This window comes from Herpailurus yagouaroundi, unplaced genomic scaffold, assembly GCF_014898765.1.
Source record: "Herpailurus yagouaroundi ecotype Mexico unplaced genomic scaffold, PumYag 165, whole genome shotgun sequence".
NCBI classification, from domain to species: Eukaryota; Metazoa; Chordata; class Mammalia; order Carnivora; family Felidae; genus Herpailurus; species Herpailurus yagouaroundi.
Genome location: NW_024412406.1, coordinates 14,162,546 through 14,190,376, shown reverse-complemented (window position 1 = coordinate 14,190,376; position 27,831 = coordinate 14,162,546). Strand labels below are relative to the sequence as shown.

At 38.4% G+C, this 27,831-nt stretch overlaps 1 protein-coding gene across 6 annotated transcripts in view; it reads right to left on the bottom strand.

Annotated features, from left to right (window-relative positions):
- Positions 1 to 27,831, bottom strand: part of NCOA2 (nuclear receptor coactivator 2) — a 293,243-nt gene that overhangs the window by 172,032 nt on the left and 93,380 nt on the right. For all 6 annotated transcript variants that reach the window (XM_040487637.1, XM_040487632.1, XM_040487636.1 and 3 more), the window contains exon 2: positions 22,361 to 22,417. The gene's annotated coding sequence lies outside the window, so the exon portion shown is untranslated. The remainder of the gene's footprint in view (positions 1 to 22,360; positions 22,418 to 27,831) is intronic.

Below are 27,831 nucleotides of genomic sequence, written 5' to 3'. Positions count from 1 at the left end.
GTATACAATGTATGTAGCTACTTATGTATTTTGCTAGAAAAATAAGTTTATCTTCGATATTTTATGTTTACCTGTGAACTGCTTTTAATACTTGTGGTTATAAATCTTCTAAGATTCATGCAGTGGACAAAAAAAGTTCATCAGTACCTATTTATGTGTTGTGAAAATATACCTCCAACTTTTTTTAAATGATAAGAGTAGCCTAAGGCCGTCAGCAAATATCTGAGAAGTCTAAGTGGTTTTAACTTATAATGCATGTCGAAAAAACTTATGTCAAGGAAACACTTAAAGAAAGCAATAATAAAAACTTGGCGAAACGCTGCATTTTTTAGGCTAAATGTTCTTGATGATTCTGTAATATATACAAGCACCCGAAAGGCAACTCAGATCTAACTTTGCCCCACGGTAGCACTGAAGTTTCCGAAGTGTCTGAGTGTAACCTGATCATAATTCCTGTGAAGAGTGAGCGTTGGGGCGCCTGGGTGGCGCAGTCGGTTAGGCGGCCCACTTCAGCCAGGTCACGATCTCGCGGTCCGTGAGTTCGAGCCCCGCGTCAGGCTCTGGGCTGATGGCTCGGAGCCTGGAGCCTGTTTCCGATTCTGTGTCTCCCTCTCTCGCTGCCCCTCCCCCATTCATGCTCTGTCTCTCTCTGTCCCAAAAATAAATAAATAAACGTTGAAAAAAAAAATTTAAAAAAAAAGAGTGAGCGTTGGCTAGATGCTAAACCTTGCCATCTGTAGGTGCTTTACAGAACTCCAGTGTGGGGGGTTTTTTGGGGTGTTTTTTTGAAGTAGGGTCAAAAGTTTATAGTACTTGTCTCCAAGCACAAAATTCTTTCACTTTATGTCATCTCCGACCAAGTCTCAGAACAATTTTGGTACTACCCATGTATAAATGTGTACAACATCAAGCTCTAGCCCCAAATCCATTTCATATTCGTATTACAGACAGTCTTTAAAGATTAAACCAATAATATTCATTTTCCCCATTTAGCAAAAGGACTGGATTTGCTCCAAAATAATTTTCCCTAAGGTTCTGCTTCCAGAATATTTCAGAATAATTATTCTAAGACTCCTTTAAGAAACAACTTATAGATCGCAACTCCGAAATCCACACAGAATGTGGGCCAAAAGGTCTTCATACTCAGGACCGAACCGCATTGCTACTAAGTAAACTGTTCTATTACTCAGGATGCTCGCTGACCCCACTCACTTCAGCCCTCATATTTACAGCAGATACACTGATGTACTGTCTTCCACCACTGGGATTCAGGACTGAAGAAGTGTCACAGTGAATTAGACCAAACTGATTTACATTACACTTAAAAATATGAAACTTTTTGTCGGCATATAAAAAGACCAAGAACAACTGATAAAAAGGCCTTTTCACCCAGCCAGTACACTGATCTGTAGTTGATTTTAAATTAGCAAGCAATCCAAAATTTTTTTAAAGTTGCACATGCCATTTTCTAAGATTGTCATGTCCAGTTTTATTTATCTCATTTACAGTTATCAAACTTCATTTGCCAAACTCTTATCTTTACTGATTCACAAGAAATTCCTAGCAAGCTGAAATCATCACCATAAATTCAGTAAGAGTAATGGGAATGCGTCTATGGGTAGACTATAGCCCTTAGAAAGAAATAAGAAAGTACTAATAGTTCTAGTTTAGCTTATAAAATAGCTGCACGCCTAAAAATACTACATAATCATGTAAATCTGAGGGGAAGCATCTGACTCTTGATTTCAGCTCAGGTCATGTCACACTTATGAGATGGAACCCACGGGCTCTGCGCTGGGTGGGTGGAACTTGCTTACTTCTGATTCTCTCCCGGGCTCCCTCTGCTCCCCGCCCCCCACCAGCTCGCACAAGCACTTGCACACGCTCTCTCAAAATAAATGAATAAACATTTCTAAAAATCATGTAAATTTGAATTTTATTTCCAACACTTCTGAATCTTTTTTTAAAACCAAATAATCAGGCAGCACAAATGATCAAATCTTATATATTAAAATAAGTTAAATCAAAGTGATATTACTCAAAAAGTAAAAACCAAAAAAACCAAAGCTAAATGGAGAAGAACAAGTTCAGTGGAGAAAATCTGAAAGAAATTTTGAATTGTTTCCAATTAGCAAGGACCTTCGCATAAGACTTGAAAGCAAATTGTCCTTTCCTGATTAATTAAAAACATCAACACAAAGAACTGGACTCTAACTGGCAATTCTTTCAGAGAACTAGGATGGGACAGATGTGACAACCAGCAGAATACATGTGCTCCAATGAAAGAAACTGCAAAAAAATAAAAATAAAAAATAACAATGTGTTGCTCAATAGGTCTGTTCCTATCCTTACATCCTTACATAGGAAAACTTTTGAAAATTATAAAAGCTGTGTAGCTGGTAGTATGGCAGAAATATCTTGGCCCCGAAATAAGTTCATTCTGCCTTCAAAATAACACTAAACTTTGCAAAGCACTCTCTGTCAATTTCGACGTAAGGTAAAATATTGACTGGAAAGACTTTTGAAAAGATCTAGAATGGTTCCTCCATTAATGATTCCCTAATTATCAGAAACACATTTCAACATTTGCCATTAATTTAAATAGGAGAATTTCACAATTCACTCAGAGAATATCAGTTTCTTCCTAAGATAAAAAGAGGTGCATCCCTAATGTGAAACGGATGTGCTCAATTAAATGAAGAGTGAAAAATTAAGAAAAATTTGGGGCAGGACCCATAACAGCACTGCAATTAAAAAGTTAAGGAAAGAAAACTCTCAGGAAAGAGAAATAAATCCTCTAGCCTCTAAGACGGGGGACTTGCTCTTAGGGAGAAAAAAAGATTCAAGGATAGTGAATTGAGATTTAAAAAGCAAGTTAAAAAATACTGCAGTAAGGATTTCTGAATGTAATTTTAAATGTAAGTACATCTATTAGTCTTAAAGCAATCCTCTGAAATTCTGATACACAGACCCTTAAAATACAGACATCATCTACAAATATATGGCATTCTAAGATTTCTGATAATTTTTCATTCTTTATTAGCCACTAACACTACCTTATATTCCGCAGTCTCATTTTGTAAGTAAAATAATTTTAGAATCAATAACAAAAAATAATGATAGAACAAATATACTGAAGCCAAAATATCTTGTCTTAAACCAATTTCTATGATTCTTTCTAGGCAGACCCCTGGAAGTTTTCTCCCACGTTCTCTCTCACCCTTTATCCCCCAATCCCAACTATGGGCACTCTCTACTCACTTCCTCGCTTTCCTTATTAAGATCAAACGTTTGTTTTTGGGTTTTTCCTGATTGGTTTAGTGGTCCTATAAAAACAAAATGAGACATCCGAAGAGATAAAAAAAAAATTCTGACCATGTATAGTGATGGGTGTTATCTAGGCTTACTTGTGGTGATCACTTTGTAATGCACACAAATATCGAATCATTATGTTGTACGCCCAAACCTAGTATATTCAATTATAACTCAATTAAAAAAATGTGATAAAAGGGCCAAAATGGTTTGCAAAATATTTTTGCAATAAAGTATACATGATAGAAGTCACCTACAATTTGGGTGATGCTCACTGTCCAGTTTCCTTCTGAAATCCCAAGGACTTATCTGTGTTATTTTACCTTCCATGGTTATGCCATGCTGTCTACCATGCTGCATTTCAGCTCTATATTATTAATACTGTTGTAGTTATCCTTTGCCTCTTCTGTTGTTCCAAGTAATAATCTTGTCCTTTCTCTTAAACTCAGAGTTAGGTGAGAAATTGTTAACTGGGTCTCCTCTGAAGATGTGCAATACACTAAATTTTTCAGTTAAATGAAGCTGACCCGGGGCGCCTGGGTGGCGCAGTCGGTTAAGCGTCCGACTTCAGCCAGGTCACGATCTCGCGGTCTGTGAGTTCGAGCCCCGCGTCGGGCTCTGGGCTGATGGCTCAGAGCCTGGAGCCTGTTTCCGATTCTGTGTCTCCCTCTCTCTCTGCCCCTCGCCCGTTCATGCTCTGTCTCTCTCTGTCCCAAAAATAAATAAACGTTGAAAAAAATAAATAAATAAATAAATGAAGCTGACCCTAAAAGTTTTTTAAAATTCCCCCCCCCCAAAAAAACCCTCCACATTTTGAAATAAGATCACTCTGAAATGTATTGATTCTTTGCTTTCTTAGTGTTCTTTGGTAACATATTGGTAACAGTATTAAGGGTCAGCATGAAGATGTGTTACTCCTAAATTAAATATTCCCAAAATACTATTTTAGGTCGTATCTATAAGTTATTAAGTTTTAAAATGTAGATATGTTAATTATCAGGATTTTCACTGTCATTTCTTTTTTTATGAATATACCATAACTTACCATTCTTCTGTTGTTTAGATATTTAAGTTTTTTCCAGTTTTTGCTATTTCTTGTCATTTCCTGACCTATTCTACATGCCTCATTCTACTAGCCGGTCTTCTGCTTTCTAGATAAGGGTGACTTTATGGCCACAGTCATATTGTTTCTATTAGACAATTCACCCATTTAACGTGTACAGTTCGGTGCTTTCACAGAATTGTTCAATCAACACCATAATCAATTTTAGAAGATTTTCAAAATTCCAAACAGAAACTACATATCCATTAGCAGTCTCTCTTATTGCCCCCGCTGCCAGCCCAGTCCCCGGCAACCACTCATCTACGCTGTATCTCTATGGATTTGTCTATTCTGGGCACTTCGTATAAATGGAATCAAACAATATGTGGCCTATTGTTACTGGCTTCTTTCACCAAACATAATATTTCGTCCATGTTCATAATATTTGTAGCATCTATCACTACTTCATTTCCTTTTCATTGCCAAATTATGTTCTGTAGTACATATATACGTTTTATTTATCTGTTCATCAGCTAATAGACATGTGAATTATTTGGGGCTACTATAAATAATGCTGCCGTGAACATTCCCATATTCATAATTCTGTCAACACAGAAAATCTACTAATTATTTTTTGCTAATGGTATGATGTAGACCATAGGGACAGCGGTTATTCAAAGAAGACAAAACCAGGGTTTTTTTGTAGGACCTACAATGATTCCTCCCTCCCTGAGCCTTCACTTTCTACCTTCCTTCCCCCCTGGTTTCATATTCTATCACCTCACATGGACAACTTCAATAGCCCAAATGTGCTCAGCCTCTAGTCTCGCTCTCCTCTAGTCCACTGGCCCCAGCACGGGGGATGCATCCTAAAATACAAGTTTCATCATTTCATTTCTCTGCATTAAATCCTTCAATGGACCCCATGGCACTCAGGATTATGGTAAAAAATGCCTCAGCAAGTAAAAGACTCTTAGGTCATCTGGGCCCACTGACCTCTATAATCATGATCTCTGTTTCTGTTGCACATATAGGAACTATTTCAGTTAACGGCTCTCTCACCACTGGACCTTCGTGCATGTTGCCCTCTCTGCTTGGAGGTATGCCCACCTCCCCCTGTGGGGACTTCTCTTAGCCGCAGATCTGTTTATACTCTACCTTTTTAATTATTTTATTGTATTTTATTTGTTTATCTTTTACAATGGAGTACTTCGCTTATTTTATTTTACTTTTAAAATTTTATTTTTGGGAAGGAAGGGCAGAGAGAGGGACAGAGAGAGAATCCCAAGTAGGCTCTGTGCTCAGCCTTGATCCCACAACCCCGAGAACATGACCTGAGCCAGTATCAAGAGTAGGACGCTTAACCAACTGAGCCACCCAGGCGCCCCTGTACTCTGCCTCTTCAGATGCATCATCTCTATGCCAATATAAGCTTCAAGTGAGCAAAATTTGTCTTTTCTTTTAGCTAGTGGATCTAGTACAATAAATGGAATAGAATGGATTCTCAACATGCATTTGTCGCTCTGATGAGATAATGGTATTTATTAGCACACCTGCCCAATTCCTGCGAGTAGACAGGACTCGTCTAAGCTCTGGATTTGAAAAAAAAAAACGTGAAAACACATGAAACACAAAACCTAATCTGGCTATCTCTCTCCAACAGAGGCAAGCAGCCTTCCACTGTCAGGTCATATAGGTTCCCATTGGGAGGGTTTCCATCCTTTCACACACACCCTAGTGTGACCAGGGACTGACCAATTTGCTAGCTCTACCCCCAGTCCCTCGCCATGATTGGTTCTAAAATGAGCAGGTAGCATAACCAGGCCAGTAAGTCATTCCTGTAATTTTTGTTGGAGCTATTGGGGGGGGGGGGGGAATGCTCTGGTTACAGGGCAGTAGTGGCTTTTAAAACGATGGAAGCTGGAGCTGCTGACCTGCTATGCCATCGCACAAAGTCCTAATTGAAAAAAGAAGCCAACACAGAAAAAAGCAAAGACAAAAGAAAGAGAGAATGTCCTAGTGAGATTGTTTAAATCCTCCCATCCAGATGCACCGAGAGCCAGCTGTAGCCTTGGACTTGCCACTTATCTGAAGAAATAAACTCCAACTTTGCTCATTCTGGTTTGAGATGGGTTTGTTTTGTACAGTCAAGAGTCCAGAACTACACATCAGGAATCATTTGTGTTAGCCTATAATTAGGCATCAAACTAAGATTACACCCATCTTTCAATTCTCTGCCATTGTGCACCAATATTTACACAGTCTAGAGCCCAAATAATATGCCCTATTCTTAGGGGCATCTCAGTGGAAAGCATGACTTGTACCAGAGCTGAACTCCCACTATTTCCTTTGGTGAGTGAAACAATGCAAGTAGGTTGCAGACCGAGGGCAGAATCCTAAGCCCTCTGGAAATTAGGACATCTGAATCTTTCAGAATGATAAAAGCCAGCACCAGAATTAGACCAATTGAGGAAAGACCACGATTCTGCGGGAGGTCGTGTCGTTGCTTTAATTCTTAAATGATTTTTGTTTTAACCTATGCAATTATGGATTGTTTTCTAGGCAAGCTGTTTGGTAAAACTGAAGGATCGGGCTTGGTTATATAAAATTCTTCCCAATTTCATGCAAGATGTAGGAATACTGAATTTCAAACTCTGTCCACCATTTGCTTCCCTATGAGTGAATTAAGAAGGGTGAAGCCACTTTTTCTGAATAGAGTGTTCATCAAGTATTATAAAATTTGATGTTCGTCTCAGCTAGATTTCTTTTCTTGGAGACGGGGGAAGGTAGTGAAACGAAGACATTAACTTTGTCCTCAGTGATTGGTAGAATATAATAGAAAGAACAATATGACAAAAAAAAAAAAAAATCAGAATTGGGTTTGAGTGCTTGTAGCTACACTAGCCTACCAGACTCCTGAAGAATGGTTTTGCATAACGCCGTTGGTGGCTTCCCACTCCATATGTAATATCAAGAATGAGAAGCCAGTGTCAGCTGTGCAAAGAATACCACATCATTTACGGACACCTGCGAGGGGAAGGAGGGGGGTGGGAGGAGCGGCACATGTATCGTCATCCTGGCTCTGAACACATCTAAAGAAGATGGTAACTAAGCATCATGAGCCACTCATTAAAATTTAGGGAAAAAATATTATTAGAAATCCCAGGTAGGGGCGCCTGGGTGGCTCAGTCGGTTGAGCGTCCAACTTCAGCTCAGGTCATGATCTCACGGTTCGTGGGTTCGAGCCCCGCATTGGGCTCCGTGCTGACAGCTTGGAGCCTGGAGCCTACTTCAGATTCTGGGTCTCCCTCTCTCTCTGCCCCTCTCCCACTCGCGTTCTGTCTCTCTCTGCCTCTCAAAAATAAAGAAATGTAATAAAAAGAATTTTTAAAAGAAGTCCCAGGTATGAAAGATGTTCCTATAGCTAGAGGAACTTAAATCCCTGCTCCATTCAGGGAGCATAAGCAGCTGGTAACATAGAAAACATTGTATTTGTGGTCTCTAGTAGGTCAGGGGGAAAAGTAAGTTAACTGAAAGTGGCCAGAGAATATTTGCAGAAAAGGCTCTACTGTTGAATGGGAACAGCAAAAGTAACAACAGTGAGCAGAATCAGAGGCCTCAGAGGAAAAGAAATGTAGCCTTCTGCCCGCAGTGTCCTGTCTTAACCCCAAGCAGCAGTACATGGCAAAGCCCAGAACTAAATGGCTTGAACATGGTGGATTGTACTCCATATGTTCAAGTGTTACAGTATTTGTTTTGAAAAAGCATCCAGCTTTAGAATTTCAGGCTTTCTTACCTGTGAAATGGAGATTATACCATAAAACCACTACTAACCAGGATGTTCAAGAAATGAGCACCTTGTGACACCTGAATCCCATCAACAAAAAATAACCCTTATTTCTGTGCTTCATTTCTAGCTACTCTGGTTGTAATGATCTAGACCACACAGCAAAGCTTTAGGCTGCACAGCAAGATAACCATCTGGTCAAGAGGGTCAAGAGACGGAGAAGAATGAATCCAGCGTCCATCGGCCTTCCCATGCTATGTACCTGCTACAGTACATCACTTTACCTATGTCGATACATTGCTTTGTAATCCCATTTATGTAACTTAATGCCTGCCATTTGTCTTTTCACACTGTAAGATGTATATGAAACAAAGTCCAAATAAACTGTTTCTGTATACTTAAAACACCCTACCTTACTGTGTATACAAAAACTGTTCCAGAAATAAATATAGACTAAACTGGAAGAGACCATCAGTTGGCTGGGGAATGAAAAAGAAGTCCGGGCTTTCAACTAATCAAGAAGTTCCATTTGCACCACTAGAGGAAGCCCTAAATTATTCTAGAAAGAGATTGGAGTCGCGAAACGTATAGTCCCGGGTTCAAATTCTAGAGCTGCCTACACCTATCTGACCTTGAGTAATCTCTCTGAGCCTCAGCATTTTTATCTATAAAATGAGAATAATTTCTCCCTCCCAAACCAGTATTAAGGATATAATGAAAATATAATAAAAGACTAGCAGAATGTAGGTATGTAAGAAAAGCTTCTTGCTTAAAACACACTTACATAAATTTTTTTAAAATGTTTATTTATTTTTGAGAGAGAGAGAGAGAGAGAGAGAGACAAAGTGGAAGCAGGGGAGGGGCAGAGAGAGGGAGACACAGAATCCGAAGTAGGCTTCAGGCTCTGAGCTGTCAGCACAGAGCCCAATTCAGGGCTCGAACTCATGAACCGTGAGATCATGACCTGAGCCAAAGTCAGACGCTTAACCGACTAAGCCACCCAGGTGCCCCCACTTACATTCTAATATAAAAATACTATTTCCACATTTTATGTTGAAAGGAAGTAGCCAAGCTGTTATTAAAAGTTGTTAGAAGACTTAGAGACTTCACCATGAGTTACAGAATAAAGACTCAGAAGTATAATTTTTAGAGCTAGATTTAATCAATGATTTAAGAAATAGCATGAATTACTGAAACACTAAAAGCACATTTGGCAGTATTAATTGAAGTATAACTTCATTATGTATATGCTTAAAAACAGCTTTAAAATGAAAGAAAAAAAGGAAACTGGCAGCTGTGAGTAAAGTGCATGCAAGGTGGTAATTAAAAACCTCTTTTTACATTCATGGTAAACACTGTTAGGTATATCACAAAAACCCATAAACAACTAAAAACATTATATACTAATCCTATAATTTAGGATTATAATCCAAGCATAATTTTCCCTATATAAAAAAAAAAAACTGGGAGAAATCTGAGAAAATGAGTAGCCTAATTTTTTTTTACATTTTATAAAATGTAAATGCCATGTCTGTTAAGGTTGCACCATGATTATCTAAAAATTAACAGAGTCAACCAGAAATGGAAACTATACTTCAATATAAATTAAGCTTTTTAAAAGTAATTGAAAGGTTTCTTTACTCACTTTAATATAAAAAAAATTTTTTTGAATGTTTATTTATTTTTGAGAGAGAGAGAGAGAGAGAGAGAGAGACAGAGCATGAGTGGGAGAGGAGTAGAGAGAGAGGGAGATACAGAATCCGAAGCAGGCTCCAGGCTCTGAGCTGTTAGCACAGAGCCCGATGCGGGGCTTGAACCCACGAACCGTGAAATCATGACCTGGGCCAAAGTCAGACACTTAACCCACTGAGCCACCCAGGCACCTCACTTTAATATAATTTTCTTAATAAAAATTGAGGGTCACCTGGGAGGCTCAGCCAGTCGCGTGTCTGACTCTGGATTTCGGTTCAGATCATGATCTCACAGTTGTGGGATGAAATCCCAAATCGGGTTCCGTGCTAGCGTGGAGCCTGCTTTGGATCCTCCCCCCACCCTCAAAATAAATAAACATTTTTAAGAACTGAAATTTGCTTTTGAGTTGAAAATGTTCTTCTTTTTGTGTGAAAGGGACCTATATAAGCTTTCGTATTATGGGTACCCGAGGAAATTCCTTTTTAACATTTTTTTTTTAATTGAGGAAAACTTCTAAAGTTATTTTTAAGAGAAGGGCATGAAAAAGAAAGTGGGCTGGCCCCTTTTTTCCATCCTTCAAACAAAATAACCCATGTTAAATAGATTTATGCCCAAACACAAATCCTACTGAAATGAATTATCCGTGAAACTTAATTTGAAGCCAAGGAAGAGTTTAGTATCATTTCTGTGACCTGCATTTTTCCTTATTAATTAATATCAAATAATCCTTTCTAATACACAGTTTACCAACTTTATGGGCTCTCAGTGTCACTAGTTACCACAATGACTTGGGCCCAGAGACCCTCATTGGGGGGGGGGGGGGACAGCAAGCACAATGCTACGCCTTGGTCACATCCTTACCCATACGCCTGGTTAGTTTGAAACTTTATTTTGAAATTATTAATCTTTTTTGTTGATGGTGGTTTTTTTGTTGTTTACTTTTTAAGAGAACAAACTTTCATAGGCAAAGCACTACCAATGTGCACTGTACTAAGAATATTGCATTTATGTTTACCCTAAAATTTAACTGACCATGGAGACTGACTAACCACCGGAAAGGAACATGACTGGGAGTCCCCATTTCTCATCCCTTTAGTTGTTCAAATGAGTCCAATAAAATCCACTTGCCATTTCTCTCCTCTGTGGGACAAGATACCTGAGGGTGGTCCTCCTCAGCTCCAAGGAACATGTACTCCATCTAATAATGTCTTTGGTTGAAGAGAGAGAGAGAGAGAGAAGGAGGGACAGAGGGAGGAGTGAGGGAGGGAGGAAGAGAGAGAGAGAGAGAGAGAGAGAGAGAGAGAGAGAGAGAGAGAAGGCAAATAACGTCTAAACGACATGTGGGATCAGCAATGCTTTCTGCGAAAGATCTTGATCAATGGGAAAATGTGGAATTTCAATCTAAAATGGAACCTGAGGATATGAATTGGAGAATGTCGTCCATGTGCCCTCCAAAGAATGGAACTTAAGAAGCAAGAGACAGATTTCCATTGAATGTCTGATTTAGAGAAGACTGACACTTATCTGCTAACCAATGAACATCCTCCCAAGAATCTCTTCCCCTCTTCAAGCCAACGAACTTACTATTTAGACTATGGCGGGATTTCCCCCTCTTTGCACTCTGGGTGGGCTTTCTCCCATTCGCCTGTAAGTACATCCCACCCAAAACCCTCAAAAGACTCACTTGTAGCGTGTTACACGTTTGTTTCTCAAACTGCAATTCCTGTGCTATTCCCAAATAAACTCAATTTCTGGTAAAACAAAACAAACAAAAACACTACCAATGACAGCCTAGGTTTGAATCCCAATTTTTCCTCTAACTGGCTAATAAAAGTAGGTGAACAACAAATGGGCAAATCAACTGAACCCCTCAGTGCCTTCATTTCCCCATGTCTAAAATGTTAACACAGTAGTGGGTACTTAAATTTCTTTTGGGGATTATGTGGATTACTACAGGAAGAGTTTAGAACACTATGGGGCACATGATAAGCACAATATGCATACTAGCAATTGTACATGATCTTTCAGTTCCAAGGAGGTTCTATTCTACTTGCACTATGACTGAAACAGGCTCTGTGTTGATAATACAGTAAAACCTTGGTTTGTGAGCATAATTCATCCTGGAAACATGCTTGTAATACAAAGCACTTGTATTTCAAGGCGAATTTCCCCATAAGAAATCATGGAAACTCAGATGATTTGTTCCACAACCCAAAAATATTCATATAAAAATGATTACAATACTGTAATATAATAAAATAAAGAAAACAAAATATAAAGAAAAATAAACAAGTTAACCTGCGCTTACCTTCGAAAACCTTCGTGGCTGGCGTGAGGGAGACAAGAGAGAGGAGGGGTACTGTGTAGAACCACTTTCACCATCACTAACAGAATCACTGCTATCTACTGGCCCAATGGAATCTTCTCCTGCATGGGGGCCACTGTATACGCTCACATGGATGCTGACTACAGTACAGTATTGATAAACTCTTGTCGTCTACTCTATTTAATGTAACTGGCAATAAGGGAGCAGAGGAAAGGGTCTATATCCTCAGGCAGCCTGACCTAGAATGAAGCAAAGCATTCCTAAGCTTCCTCTTGTGTGGAAAAGCAGAGGACTGTCCTTAGGCGCTGTGAAGTGACAAAAACTACACCAGTGCCAGTGGTGGGCACCTTCCAGCGTTCTGAAAGATCACCGATTTCTGCCAAACACCGCGGACTGAGACCAAGCATCTGAGCAGGGGAGACGATCACCCAGGGGAGGATCGTCACTGAGTAAGAGAGAGAGGAAACACTGGCTCAGTTGTGGTCCTGTGATGTTTGGCGTCACGTACTACTCTCACGTACTGCTCGTATTACAAGTCGTCGCTCAGTTATCAAGTTAAAATGTATCAGAAATGCTTGCTCGCTTTGTGGAACATGCGCAGAACAAGTTACCGGCAATCCAAGGTTTTAGTGTATTTGGTCCCACAGTCATGTCTCTATATTGAAAGCACCCTGATGATGGCGCTGTAACTAAGAAATGTAATCAAATATAAGCAAACTACACTTAATTAAACAGATGACTTAAACATATACCTCTTAATTTATGTTCGCGTCCTAGTTTCTACCTATTTGGGGTCCCATCATGATTATTAGTGTTTAGTAATACAGCAATTGTGTTTTGTTTTGTTTTAAGATCTTAAGCACTGACACGGAAGTTACATGTACATATACGGTCAACTATAATGTTAGAAATACTCGGTGAATAAAACAATGAAAAACAAAACATTAACATGTTGTTCTATATAACAGGAAAGTATCTTAACAAAGCAGGATGCTTCTAACCCAATTTTCTTCACGTCTTTGATTTACATCTTTTGAGTACTTTCTTCTGACAAAGCTCATTCTGCAGTATCTGATGGGATCAGTTAATCAAAACTTCCCCCTTTTTGAGATCAGAATCATTTTTCCTACTTAACTAGTTTAAAATGTGGCACAAAAAGTCTTTGCAACAGTTACAAGATTCAACTAAAAGCAGATGAGTTGAAAGACACAGTTCCGTTTCACTATATACATTACAGCCTAAGAAATAAAATTTGAGCGCTTTGGAAATAAAAAGTAGGTTAGTTTCAACTTCAAATCAGAGAATTTAGACACACTCAGAACACACTTCACATTCTGATACAAAGAATTTATCCAGGGTTTAAACTGACACGACACGTGGAAAGGCTAAGAACCACGTCTTGCCTAAAGGAATGGTAAATGTTTGTTTTTCCTTTTCTCTCTCTATCCCTCGAGGTGCCCTGTATTTATCTCTGCTTCAAATCGCTGTGAAAACTTGAACCACCTCATGAGACCTCAATGTGTTATATAAACAAATGATCAGGTATATTCTTTGCATAACCAGCCCTTGTAATTTAGTAGGAAATAGGACCTTTAATCAACAGGGACCTCAGTAAAAATAATGATTCGACTAAAAGAAACACTGAAGTAGAAGTATCACGAGAAGCCAAAGATATCAAACGTATTGGAATAAATAAGTAATAAATAAATGCCTCTTATTTTCTATCCCAGAATAAGCAAGGGTCAGGCAGTAAGCGTACGGCTCCTGCTGTGGCAGTCCCAGACCCCACAGGACTCAAGGACAGCCAGCAGGACAGCAGGTCTGCGGGACTGTGGACAGCACGGCAGACAGCTTTTATTTCACTCTGGAGGCTGAACAGCTTTGGTGATAAGCCACTGTGGTGCGAAAGGAGAAAGATTTTAATTTTTTCGTTTGTTTGTTTTTAATATTTACTTTTAAAAATAAAGAGGAAACAAATAGATGGGAGATACGTAAATGTGGTCAGCACCCATTATGGTCTAAAGCAATATGCACGGGCATTTAGGAGATGTTAAAATAAAAATACATTTTAAGAGATAACAGCAGTATTTTACAAAAGGTTATTTTTTATATTTCAAGAGATACTTTAAAGAGAAAGTCTGAACCTGACCTTGACATATCATATAACTATGTCAGTGAACAAGTTCAAAGTAATAACTTACATGGAAGACAATAAAGATTTTATGAAAATGTGTGTGTATTTTGAAGTAGCAACATTAAACATTTAACGTCTACATTAGAGAAAAACTTAAATGTTCCAAAGCATCTAGTTTCAAAGAAAAGATAAACTCTAGATTCCACTAGGTTAATAAAACAAAATTGCGTATAAATAAGACTCATGAAGCAAGCCTAATCTGTCTAACAGATGTTTAATTTAAGTCAAAGGAATTTTACATTTCTATTCTATTCAAATATAATAGCTTGAGTAATCACAATATAGTTTCAAAACACGTTAGCTCAAAACTATCTTCTAGTTTCATACTCTGTCTTATAACCTATGAAACAAAAGTTTATTTTCTGGACTATAATAAAACTGTCTATAAAAGATAGAATTAGAAATCTAGGGGAGCCTGGGTGGCTCACCTGGTTAAGCATCTGACTCTTGATCTCAGGTCATGATCTCACATTCGTGACATCAAGCCCCACATCGGACTCTGCTGACAGAGTACAGCCTGCTTGAAATTCTCCCTCTCTCTCTCTCTGCCCTCCCCTGCCTACACTTGCTGCTCGCTCCCTATTTCAAAATAAATAAATAAACTTAAAAAAATAAATAAACCTAGATGGGGCACCTGGGGGGCTCAGTCTGTTGAGCATCTGACTCTTGATTTCCACTCAGGTCATGATCTCATGGTCGTGAGATCGAGCCCCACATTGTGCTCCGCACTGAATGTAGAGCCCGCTCGGGATTCTCTCTCACTCTCCCTCGCTCTGTCCCACTGCCCCACTTGCGCTCACTCTCTCAAAAAAAAATTCAAAAATTAAAAAATAAAAAGAAATCTAGACCAAATAGCTTTGTGAGTGACAAAGAAGTTAAAGAAATTGAGAGATCAACAGTTTCCTTTTGCCCCGACTCTCGCTATTCTAAGTCATCAATTCAATAATTATGGCACAGTTGTTTCTTTTAAAGATATTATTTTATAGTTTAAATAAAGACTTAGAAGTCTCAGTACTCCAGTAAGGCATTGGTAGGTCTTTTATAAACTTCCCCACTCATCTTTCCACCGAAGTTTATCCTGGCCTATGACACTTTTGCCTTTTCAGCCTTTTTCAACTTCTCAAGAAAGTGCAATAAAACTGTTCCAACTCTGTGATATTGATAGGTAGCAAAGTTCCAGACATTTAGGTTGAGACCACAAAATGTCAAGGGTAGGATTTTGCTTATTAAAATTCATGTAGCTAGCACCAAAAAATTGAAAACTCTTAAAGAAAGTGAAGTCCTCAAATTAATAAATTCAAAATCAATTCAATTATTTGTAAATACATCAAAAAGCAAAAAGAAAAAAAAAGGCAGTGAAGGCAAACGATCCTATAGGCTATGATACCACAAAAACCAACCTTGCATGCAGACGTGTATTTAAGAAATCCTTCAAAATTAAACTACATACATTTATAGTACGTGGTTAAATTCCCATTTAGCCACTATTAAAGACTACATATATGTCTTATCCTCCCTTTGCTCTTTTTGGATGGGAAGGCAGGGTGTAACTGGGACAAAAAATACATTTCCATCGACTGTAGACACCCATGAATCATTCATGAGGTAGCAAATAATGCTTAGACAACCCAATGCATGGAAGTAGCAGCAAAATTTGCTGTTAACTTCTCTAGATTTCTCCGGTTTATCTGAGTCTCAATAGAAACATCTATATCCTAAAGCAAAAGAATCAGAGAGGAAAAAAAAGAAAACCTACTTAATTAATTCTATAGATATGGATAATTTCATAATAAATGCTTAATTTATCCCTTATATATAGATGTTGTAAACAGTGGAGAAAGACATAAATGATTTGAGCTTCAAAAGTAGAAGTCAAGTAAATGGAAGCAGCCTTATTTACTTGCTGTTTTATCTTTAAGGGTATTTGGGCAAGGTTAACTGACTCAAATTCAACACCTCCCTAGAAAATAACACGTATTTGTCACTTTCCTTCCAAAGTAAAAGTGAACAAGATAGCTAAGAAGCCTACTATCTCAAAATAAAAGGCCATGAATTCCTAAAGTTACTATGGTAGCACTTATGTGAAATTTTGCTTCCTAGAGACCTTCTTAAAGCTAACAACTCTACTATCCAGATAAGTAGAGTATACAAGTTTGAACTGAAATGAAAAGGCCAATAACAACAACAAAAAAGCAGGAAACACATTGTACTAACAATCCCTAAACCACGTCTTCTCACTTCCAGGTACACATCCACCTGTTCTACAGTACAGAAAAGCATAGCTGAGGAATCAGAGCCCACTCTAACCGTCTCAGAAGATTCCAACTCTGGTGCTACCTCCTCTAAGACATGCTAACTCAAAAGATTTATACAAGTATAGATTGGTAATACTTTCAATTTTAATGATTTCCAAAAAACACCAGCTACACTAGCAGAAGTCACACATAGAAACTTTCAATTGAGGGGCAGCTGGGTGGCTCAGTTCATTAAGCTGCCGACTTCGGCTCGGGTCATGATCTCATGGTTCGTGAGTTCGAGCCCCACATTGGGCTCTGTGCTGACAGCTCAGAGCCTGAAGCCTGCTTAGGATTCTGTCTCCCCACCCCCCTCTCTCTCTGCCCCTGCCCCGCTAATGTCTCTCTCTCAAATGTAAACAAACATTAAAAAAAAACAAAAAAACTTCCAATTGAAAAAAAGTGTTCTCACAGTAAAATGGCTCTAAACTGAAACTCAACTGTCTTACAACCCAAGAAACAGCTTATGAATTTGATTTAAAAATATGTTTTTAAGTTGCTGTCCGTAATTCTAAAATTTGCTTTTCCAGAATTTAAGTTAACCAGAAGAATCAGGTTCTCCCCATATTTCTGGTATGTTTTTCATCCATGCACTACGCTTACTAATATCACTCTGCTTGTCTGCACCTATAGAAATAGCAAGGACACCGTTCCAAACAGACTGTCCAGACTCTGATTACCTCAACCTGACCAAGCACAACACATCTACCTCAGGAGGTGTGTACCTTCCCCGGAGCACACTTTGCAAGCATCGTTAACCCCATACAAACAAAACGTTTACTTAGGCTAGATAGCTTTAATTGTTGTTGCTGGTGCCTCAACCTCTACTACTGTGGACAGATTAAGACTTTTAGTAAGAAAAGACATTATAATTCAGAAATTACCGTTCAGTTTGTTTCTTTCAAAGAAAACTCAAAACGCCAAAGCTCAGTGTAAAAACAATGAGCAAGGAAACAGGGAGTTAAGCTTGTAGTGATATTCCTTTTCCACTTGAATAATTTGGGCTATTGGAAATACTGGTTCCCACAGCACTGAGCATAGGCTAGCACAAGATAAACAATTAATAAATCTTTCTGAAAGGAAGGAGAATCAGAAGGAAAGAGGCATGGCCTGAAGGTAAAAAGAGGAGGGAGGGGAGTGAGAAAGGAGAGTTAATGGTGCTGAATGAATCTAATTTGATGGGGACAACTAGTCCAATCTGTGGACACTAGTACGTACATAAAAAAGGAGGAAAGCAGACTAGTACAAATGCTTTAAAAACTGGCCTGTCATCCAAACAGTTTCCAACTGATGGCTCTCTGTCAGTGACACCCACTAGACGATCATCTTGACTTACCAGTAAGCCTGAGTTCAGCAGTCTACTCTATTCACTAAGAGCAGAGGTGCCTACCGAGTGGGGCTAGGGTTAAGATTCTAGCTCGAACAGTTAAATGACTGAGGGCATTTTGCCAACTGTCAAAATGCTTGTTATTTTCCAGATCACAGTGCCTACCATGTCAGCATTTCAAGGAAATACACAAAGGAGCAATACAATTAAATGTCTGTAGATTTTGCCTGAAGCAAGATATATATATTTAAATGTCCTCCATGTTTGTTTAGATCAATACTGAGTTTCAGTAGACAGTGCTCAGAGCTTCAGATCTGTAGCTCAAATCAAGCTGCCCCATTTTCACGGGAACTCACACATCTCTTAGTTAAATCAGGCTGCTAACCACACATCTCACATCTATGAACGAAAAGCGAATTCAAAATGCAACAAATACTCCCTTGAATGTTCTAGTGGCTTGAATGCCATAGCCAATACAGACAGAATTTTTTTTATGTCTCGATATGCTTAATAAAATTTTGAGTATTTAGTATTACCAACAACACAATATATTAGTATTACCAAAAGTATATTACACTTTATTGGAGAACTTGTATCTCCATATATTAGCATCTCAGAGTTTGGCTCTCACTAGTATCTGTAAACAATTCTTCACCCACCCATCCCACCCAAAATCTTCTGGCATACAGAAAATAGACTCCGAAGTAAATACAAAGTACATATGATTCCACAGTGAGTTTAGTTTTCCATAGTGAAGGGAAAATTACATTTTGAGGCTATACTGTCCAACAGATCTATCTAATGCTTGTTCCTGTTTTGACCATCAATTCTAGCATTATTTTATTGGCTAACTTTAAAATTGCTTCAAATGTAAGAATGGAATGGAAATACCGATGTAGTTATAGATTAAGAGGCACAATGTGGTCTGTTAAATAAATTGTCTTTTTAATTCAAACTATAGAATTCCCTTTCCAGATACTCAAATCTGAAATTTACATTTATACTCATAGACATAAACCTTTTGTAAAGTGTAAGGAAATATGATTAATCATGCTCTCAAATCAAAATTTTAAGATGTATTCAACAACACTGTCTTCAAGAACATGTTGTCCACATTATCACACATGTTAAAAGTCAATATATTTTTATTTTATTTTGAGAGTGAGTGAGCACGAGCATGAGCAGGGGACAGGAGCAGAGGAAGAGAGAGAATCTTAAGCAGCCTCCACACTCAGCTCAAAGCCCCACAGCGGGGATCAGTCTCTTGACTTTGGGATCACGATCTGAGCCAAAATCAAGAGTTGGACGCTCAATTGACTGAACCACCCAGTCACCCCCAAAGTATTTTGATACAATATGTCCTTCTCAGCCTTGAAAACAAACTAAACAGCTAATAGGCCTGGGTGGCTCAGTCGGTTAAGCATCCAACTCTTGATTCCTTTCAGCTCAGGTCATGATCTCAAGGTTCATGAGAACGAGTCCTACATTGGGCTCGTGCTGTTAGAGCAGGGATTCTCTCTCCCTCCCTCTCTCTCTCTGTCTCTCAAGACAAATAAATAAACTTAAAAAAAAAAAACTAAAAGAAAGGTGAAGTTCTATTTGAGCCGACTCTGCTCTACCTCAAAGCCAAGCCACTTCATTTCTTAAATAATTTTAAAAATGTTCCCAAAGATATAAATCATTATGCTTTTCAAGTTAAGAGTCCTATGTAATTCTATAATCACTGTATTTCATACAACCTGTTCTAAGAAAAGTGATCCATCAGGCCACAAATGCCATCTGTAAACTAAAATTTCTAATATTTCAAGGGGTAAAGAATGCTGATTCATAGCATTACCACATTTATAATGGAAAAAGGAATCCAAATGGCTTGCTTTCCCCCATGTGCCTCCCCCTCTAAAAGCGAGTATGAAATGAACGTGCCAGAGTGGAACTTTAAATTGTTTAGGTAGTCATTAAATTTCAGATGGGTTGTCATGTTTCACAGTTTGAAATAAAGGTTAAAAGTTAGGACCTGCTAATGAAATATAAGCAAATAAGGTTTGACTTTTAAATTAATTTTGAAATCTGCACATATCAACATAATCTTCCTATATTACACTTACTACCACATGCCTGTATTCAGGGCTGTTTAGGCATAAAATAGAGCTCAGTGGTTAAGATCAAGGTCTTTGGAGTGGCAAATTGCCACTTATTGGATATGACCTTGGAAAAGTCACTTAACCTTTCTAAGCTTCAATTTCCTTATCTGTTCTTCTAAAGATAACTGAAAAGCACTTACATAATGCCTGGCACACACTGAAAGAGCTGCTGTTATTAACATTATCAAAGGAATCTCTGCAAGTTGCACTTAGAAAATCAAATGTGCATACAAAACTCTTATATAATTTACAAAATTTTGTTTAAAAAAAAAAAAAAACCTAAAGGTCAGACTTAATTCTTTCTACAAATGAAAATCACAGTGGCAGAAAAAGAGACCAATGCCTGAAGAAAACAGATCAAAAAACAAAACAAGGGCACCTGGGTGGCTCAATCGCTTAAGCATTTGACTCTTCATTTCAGCTCAGGCCACGATCTCACGGTTTGTGAGATGGAGCCCCGCATTGGGCTCTGCCTGCTTGGGATTCTCTCTCTCCCTTTCTCTCTGCCCCTCACCTACTAGTGCATGCACACTCGCTCTCACTCTCTCTCTCTGACTCTCTCAAAATAAATAAATATATTTTTTTTAAATACCCCCAAAAAATAAATAAATAAATAAGAAAAAGAAGAAGAAAAAAAAAAACAAGAGAAGAACCCAAAAGAGCAACCAATATCCTGGACCACCTAAAGAAAACTGCTAAGAACACAAGGAAATGGGTGGTCTGCTTATTCCTATAGCTATCTTTTTTTTTTTTTTTTTTCCCCAGTAAGCTCAATGCTCAATGTGGGGCTGAACTCACGACCTCGAGATCAAGAGTCGCGTGCTCTACTGACGGAGCCAGCCAGGTGTCCCTCCTACAGCTTTTTGATCATGAATTCAAACATCAACATATGAAGTGGAAAAATGACCAAAAAATTTCCCCAATCTAGAAACAGAAAACCAAGTAAGGAAGTCACATTGTGTAGTCAGTGACAGGTAGTGGGAAATTTCTAACTTATTTGGTTTTTAGAGACTGCAATTTTCAAATCTCTCACTCTCTATAAAGATACCACAAAACATATCCAATATGGCAGCATGATCCAGTAAAGAGGTAAAAAGCTCTCACACCTGCTTCAGGTTTGTCCGCAACTTGATCATAAGAACCTTCTAGGGTAGTGACAAAATAAATACAGAACTGGAAGCATTACCCTCTGAATTCTATCTTGATTAAGCATACTTTAGTACATAACATATGCAACACAGGTAATTTCTCAGAACATTTAAGAGTCATATACTTTAAGTATCTGATACAAATTAACTTCATATTTAGAAATAAGTATAAAAACTACTTCTAGTTTGTATTTATAGATGCAGAGTTCAATGACTCTAAATATAAATGAACTCTTAATATATACTACCTAATAATTATATTAACAAACATTTATTCAGTCTTTCCTATAGACCAGGCACTATCCTAAAAAGTCAGGGATACTATTTTTTAATAACACAAAAACAGTCTCAAAGTTCATGGAGCTTATATTTTCATAGGGAAGACTGTAAAGAGGTAAGTAAGATATATCACATGATAAAAATAAATCAGGGTTGTGTGCTAAGAAGTGACTGAGAAGCTATTTCAGACTGGTTGGACAAGAAAATCCTGCTTATTAAATTTAAACCATTTACCTCCATTTGCTGCCAAAATTGATAACAGCTATTCTTTTATGTATATATAAAAATAAATGTAAACACATTTTGCCAGGTTATGACATAATTCAAATTATCCCATGGGTATATATAAACCTATCCCAAATATACACAGTAAACGCTGATAAACGGATAAGATCACCACCTTTCAATTCATTTCTAACACATTCTGACAGAATTTTTACAATAAAACAGAAATGCTGACAAATATACATTTTGTTTTTTATTTATATTTATTTACATGTTACTTTGCTAAACTCTGAATAGAATAATTTTTAATATTTGATTTTACTTAAAAACTGAAATATTCCAGGGGCACCTGGGCGGCTCCGTTGGTTAAGCACCGACTTCGGCTCAGGTCATGATCTCACAGTCCGTGAGTTCAAGCCCCGCGCCGGGCTCTGCGCTCACAGCACAGAGCCTGGAGCCTGCTTCGGATTCTGTGTCTCCCTCTCTCTCTGCCCCTCCCTGCTTGTGCTCTGTCTCTATCTCTCAAAAATAAATAAATGTTAACAAAAATAAAAAAAAAAAAATTCCAATAGAAGGGCATAATTTGAACTCACCTGTGCCTGTACACAGTGCAGAAGATCTATAAATTTGTAGCCAAATCCGAGAGAAATCTGCAATACAAACAAACAAGCAAACATGAATAAAAAGATGCAGAATCCTCTTAGACTCATTAGCATGGAGGTGATTTTTACAACCAGTATACAAATAACTCATTAATAATATCTTGCCATTAAATTGCATGATAAATCAAGACATAGACTTGCTGTATTACTTCTATTTGGATAAGAAAACATCAAATATGCAAGGCCACATTTCATTGTGAATTATGAGGTGTCTATCCTACAAATTTTTAGTTCCCACCGTAACTCTTATTACACTTTCGTGTAGCTGCTTAGATCTAATGAGAAGCTGAGAAGCAGCAGAGGCCTGAGCCCCCTATTTCCAGACCACCCTCCCAGAACACAGGAACACAATGCACAATAAATGTCTGCTGAGTAAACAAATAAAATTTGCATCGCGATCTTAATTTGCTGTGATTTATAGGAAACCAAAAGGCTTGAAATTATTGAAATAAAAATCTATGTCATAATTGTTTAAAAAAGTTCAGAAGTGACCAGGTAATATGCTATCTCAAAAAAAAATGTCTTAAGTAAAATGATGCAAAAATGATGCTATATATGACAATTTTAACAATTTGCAAGAGCAAATGTAGATAAGGAAGAAATGAACATGTTCGATCATGAGGGTAGATGCTCACCAAATTTCTTCTGGGAGTATACCCTTGAGAACAAAGACTTTACCTCCAAAGGACCCTGCAACATTTTCTCTGATCCACACAAAAATCCCTTCCACTGCACTAAAGAAGTTTGTGGCCAAGATACATCGTGAGGAATACAAACACAACAAATAAGTGCTTATGATATTTCACGTGTATTCAGGTTTACTACTTTTTAAGAGGTCTAAAAGGGAAAAAGAAAAAGAGGAGTAAAGGGGAAAGAAACAGAAAAAAATTCCATTTGGATTTTTACAAGAACCTGATCGGTCTAGAGATCATTGAATGTAATTAAATGCAGCTAGGGTTCAGTCAGAGATGATTCATGAAAAACAAAAGAAAATTTGTATGCAAATAAGAAGTTATCACAGTAAGTAAAACGAATGGATTCTCCTCAAGTGGCAGTCAGTGAGTAGTGTGCAATAAACTGTTATGTAATAGAAGTCATCAATTCTTTCCAGCTCTACTGGGGTAAATGTATTCATTATGCTGCCCTACTTAAGCCCATTATAATTCGATACCAACAACTAATTCGCTCAAGGACATCACACTATGAAACAATCGAGAGCTAAAAGTTGTGATTATTAGGAGTGATGACATTAAACTATTACTGCTTGGTCTGTATTATTCGGCGTGTTTTTACTAATATGCTAACGTAATAGGAGGAGAAAGTGCCGACTCATCCAATGCTGAAGAAAGAGATAGAGGGGACATGAAGGTGTGGATAATTTCCACAGTACAAAATGGTATCTCAGTGTAACGTTTTAAATAAGAGGTTATAATGAAATAGTTACAAACACAGAATCACAAAACGTTTTACAAGTTCCTAAGGGAAAATCTCAGCCATTTAAAGCGATAGTACAGGCAGCAACAACTCCATGACAAAGCAACACCTTCTACTGCCCACCATTCGTGACAGTTTTCACAAAGTTCTTTCCGGAGTGTGTTTCGAGGGAGGGAGAGGGTAAGGCTAGGCTGGTCCGGGCAGAGAGACACAATGAAAGTCAGGAACCTTGCAAGAAAGGGCGGAGGGATACCTGTCACCTTCTTTCTTACCACCACTACTATTTCCACTGTATGAACTAAAAGGATACACCGCCTCTCCACAAAGCAATGGGTCGCTATCAGAGGCAGCTCGAACCGTGCAACGAACCTAGGAGGGTTCAGCATCATCGCACAGACCAGTTCTCGAAGCCTGCCTCTATCATCTACATACGGCTGCCGTTCCTATTATTGTCATTAGCAGCAGCTGAGGTATGTGACCTAGGAAATGTTATTGTGGATTCAACTATAAAATGAGGGTAATAATGTCCGTTTGCAGCATCTTGTAAGTATTAAATGAGACGATTACATACATAAAACACCTGGTACACAGTAGGTGGTACGACTGCCGTCCTAGCAAGTGTGATCCTGCTAAATGCTGCTAGCTCTGACAGGTAGCTCGACGAAAGGATGGAGAACAGAGGCTTCAGGCCTCCGCTCCACCAACTAGAACTGATTTTTCCCTCAAATGTCATCATGGCTTTATCTGCCCAGCCTCCAGAGAGATACATAAACATGGAGACTGTTGGCAAATTTTTGAGACAGGGCTCTCTTAAAACCACATCCAAGTTGAAAAAGGGGCACCTGGGGGCTCAGTCTGGTGGGTGTCCAACCCTTGCTATCGTCTCCAGTCATGATCTCACGGTCTTGTAGGTTCGAGCCTGCATCTGGCTTTGTGCTGACAGCGCAGGACCTGCTTGGGATTCTCCCTCTCTCTCTGCCCCTCCCTTGCTTGTGCTCTCTCTCTCTTAAATAAACTTTATACTAAAAAAAAAAAAAAAAGTTGAAAAGTACTACCTAATTTCAAACCTTACTATAAGGTTATAATAATCAAAACAGTGGGGTATTAGCCTAAGGAAGAGAACACAATCTAGAAATAGGCCCACACATTTGTGATAAAGGTCACAAGGTAATTATACGAGAAAGACAGTCTTTTCAATAAACGATGCCAGAAACTGTTATACATATGGAGAGGGAAAAGGAACCTTGACCTTTATCCTGCACGATGTACAAAAATTAACTCAGAATAGGGGCGTCTAGGTGGTTCAGTCAGTTAAGCATCCGACTGCAGCTCAGGTCACGATCTCACAGTTTGTGACTTCAAGCCCTGGGTCGGGCTCTGTGCTGACAGCTTGGAGCCTGGAGTGTCTCCCTCGCTCTCTGCCCCTCCCCCACATGTGCTGTCTCTCAAAAATAAATAAATGTAAAAAAAAAATTAACTCAAAATGGATAGGATCACAGATCTAAATGTAACAACTAAACTACAAAACTTGTAGAAGGCACCTGGAGAAAATTATTGTGGATAGGAAAAAAATGTTTAGATATCACACCAAATGCATAAAATAAAGACCATAAAAGAAAAAAAGCTGATAAACTGAACTCCATTAAAATTAAAACTTCTGCTATTCAAAAGACATAATTAAAAATGAAAACACAAGCCACAGATTGGGAGAAATTATTGGCAAAATAATCATTTGATAAAGTACACGCATTTAAAAAATATAAAGGCTAAATAATAAGGATGGTCAGCTAGAATAGACAAAAAGACTTCTACAACTCAATTACAAACAAATAATTCAATGTTTTTAAATGGGCAAAATACTTAAAGATTTTTTTAATATATTATATATATATATATACACATATATTAATGTTTATTTTTTTGAGAGAGTTCATTCAAGCAGAGGAGGAGCCAAGGGGAGAGGGGTAGAGAGAGAGGGAGAGAGAGAAATCTCAAACAGGCTCCATGTTGTCAGCACAGAGCCCAAAGCAGGGCTCAGTCTCACAAATCGCGAGATCATGACCTGAGCTGAAATCAAGAGTTGGCCGCTTAACCCACTTAAACACCCAGGTGCCCCTATGTTATATATATTATATAAGACATACGATGGGAAAGTATACAAAAAAGTACTAAACATCATTAGTCATCAGAAAAATAGAAATTAAAACCAAAACATAATATGCTTGACATCCAATAAAACATCTAGTGCTGACAAGGACAGGAAGAAACTAGAACCCCTCACATGACATCCCTTGCTTGGTGGGAAAGCACAATGGTATGACCATTTTGCGAAACAGCTTGGAAGTTTCTTATCATATAACCCAACAATTTGACACCAAGGTGTGTTTTCAAGTCTCTTGGAGACAGATGACCATACAAGTAGTTGTACAAGGATGATTCCAGCAGTCACGGTCAGAACAGCTAAAAAGCAGAAACAACTAAAATGTTTATCATTTGGAGAATGGATCTTCTAGAATGTAATACATATGTGCAATGGAATACCACTCAACAATGACAAGGAATGGATTACTGACACATATAACAACACGAGCCTCAAAAACATGTGCTAAGTGAAAGAAACCAGACACAAAGATAACATTATATAATTCCATTAATCTGAAATTTCTAGAACAAGTAAAAACTATAGAGGCAAAACAGTGGTGTCTTGGGTTAGAGAATGGAAGTGGAGAATGCCTGAAAATGGGCACAAGAGAACTTTCTGGGCTGACAGAATTGTTCTAAAACTTGACTGTGGATGATGCTGAAGAAAAATGTATAAGAAACACGTGACACACATAACTGTACATATTTACCAAAACTCATCCTTTAAAATGAATGCATTTCATGGTATGCCAATCATACTTCAATTTTTTAAATGCTAAAAAAAATTATAAATGACTTTTAAAAAATGTACCTCTATATCCCTGCCCTTTCTTTCTATGTGATAATTGTCGTTACTGTGTGAGTAAAGGGATCGAAGGGAGAAAGGCAGTTCTAGTAGCAAATGGTGTAGACATTTGCCAAGCAGAGAATCAACTAGCAGGCTGCACGAATAACACATCATGGCTCTGAGGCAAAAAACGAGGACTGAGCCTGCATCACACAGAAAAAGGTTGCCGACAGCATCAAAGCTGATTATTAATGATTTTTCAAAAGGTGGTGGAGGGTTAGGAGAAGATATGCGCACACTCGCTCTTATTAATTTATTTATTTAGATAGATAGATATGAAGGGTTAGGAACAGGGGTTAGGGTAGATAGGTAGATACAGATCTATCTGTATATAGAGAGATCTATCTCTAGATATATCTCTCTATATACAGATAGATCTAGATCGATCGATCCATCCATCCATCCATCCATCCATCCAGAGAGAGATCTATGTATATGATTACCAGAATGAGAGAAGGGCCATATTTCGCTGTTTTGGCTTACCATCAACATCATCAAATCATCACTGCCATCATCATCATCTACAATTTCTTAAAGGCCTCTGTGAGTGCCCCAAGCAGAGGTGGCTTAAATGGTTACCCCATTTAATCTTCTTAACAACCCTACAAGGTACCTACTGCTACCACTATTACCTCCATTCTGTAGATACAGAAACTTAACTGACAAGTGAAATACTCTTCTCAAGGTCACAGAAGCAACGCAGTGGCAAAGCCTGGATTCTAATCCGAAGTCTGATGGCAGAGTCACGCGTGCTTTTACCCACTGAGCTGTTATGGAAGCTCACTGTTTTGATAACGCTGTCGTTGTTGCCAACGTGATTTGAAAACGAGGATGCGGGGTGCCTGGGTGGCGCAGTCGGTTAAGCGTCTGACTTCGGCCAGGTCACGATCTCGGGGTCCGTGAGTTCGAGCCCCGCGTCAGGCTCTGGGCTGATGGCTCGTAGCCTGGAGCCTGTTTCCGATTCTGTGTCTCCCTCTCT